The sequence below is a fragment of the Parus major genome, chromosome 1A (assembly GCF_001522545.3).
Source record: "Parus major isolate Abel chromosome 1A, Parus_major1.1, whole genome shotgun sequence".
In the NCBI taxonomy this organism is placed as follows: domain Eukaryota; kingdom Metazoa; phylum Chordata; class Aves; order Passeriformes; family Paridae; genus Parus; species Parus major.
Window position 1 is genome coordinate 384,954 of NC_031773.1, and position 1,421 is coordinate 386,374.

Consider the following 1,421-nt stretch of genomic DNA (forward strand, 5'->3'; position numbering starts at 1 on the left):
TTTTTTTGGGAAGAAGCCACTTTTTTGGAGAACAGCTCCTTCTTAGAGTTATTTTTTGGGGAAGAAGCAGCTCTTTGGAGGGGCAGTTTTGGGAAGAAAAGTGAGTTTTGAAGGGGAAAAAATCATTTTTTTGCGGGTAGGTGTTATTCCTCAGAGAAGCAATGGCTTTTGGGGGAAAAAATGACATTTTGGTGGGGGGACGAGGTGGATTTTGAAGGGAAAAAAAGCCAAAAAAAGGGATTTTTTTTTTTGTTTTTAATGGGAAAGAAGCGTCCCGGCCGCACACAAAGAGCCGGGGGTTGGCCGCATCCCGGCTCCCTCCGCGGGAGGGACCACCCAGCCCGAGCAGAAGGGAAAATTAAAAACAAAACAAAACAAAACAAAACAAAAACCCCAAAAAGCCGACCCTAAAAAACTCCACCCACGGGTTTGCGACAGCTCCGAGAGGCTGGGCCAGGCCCAGGCGCCTCAGCCGCTTTTCCGCGCTTGTTTTGGGGTCTCGCAACAGCAGCGCAGGGCCATGGGGTGGCCTCGGTGTGTCCCCAGAGCCACCGCGGTGTCACCCGAGTGTCCCCAGAGCCACCGCGATGTCCCCTGAGTGTCCCCAGAGTCACCGCAGTGTCCCCTGAGTGTCCCCAGAGCCACCGCGGTGTCACCCGAGTGTCCCCAGAGCCACCGCGGTGTCCCCTGAGCCAACGTGGTGAGCCCTGTGTGTCCCCAAAGCCACTGCGGTGTCCCCTGTGTGTCCCCAGAGCCACCACGGTGTCCCCTGAGTGTCCCCAGAGCCACTGCGGTGTCCCCAGAGCCACCATGATGTCCCCTGAGTGTCCCCAGAGCCACCGTGGTGTCCCCAGAGCCACTGCGGTGTCCCTTCCGTGTCCCTAGAGACACCACAGTGTCCCCATAGCCAATGTGGTGTCCCCTGAGTGTCCCCAGAGCCACCGTGGTGTGCCCTGTGTGTCCCCAGAGCCACCATGGTGTCCCCTGAGTGTCCCCAGAGCCACCGTGGTGTGCCCTGTGTGTCCCCAGAGCCACCGCAGTGTCCCTTGCGTGTCCCCAGTCACCACGGTGTGCTCTGTTTGTCCCCAGAGCCACCATGGTGTCCCCTGAGTGTCCCCAGAGCCACCACGGTGTGCCCTGCACGGCCTGGCAGAGCTCAGGGCCTCGTGTCTTTATTGTCCATGAAAGCCAAGAAGCAGCAGAGCACCCACAGAGCCCACGGCTGTCCCAACACCTGGGGACACCAAGATGGACACCGCGCCCTGGGGATTGTCCCCAAACACCTGGCCATGGGGAATGTCCCCAGACACTGGCTGTGGGGATGTCCCCAAACACCCAGCCATGGGGATTGTCCCCAAGCACCCAGCCATGGGAATTGTCCCCAGATACCTGGCTATGGGGGATTGTCCCCAAACACCCAG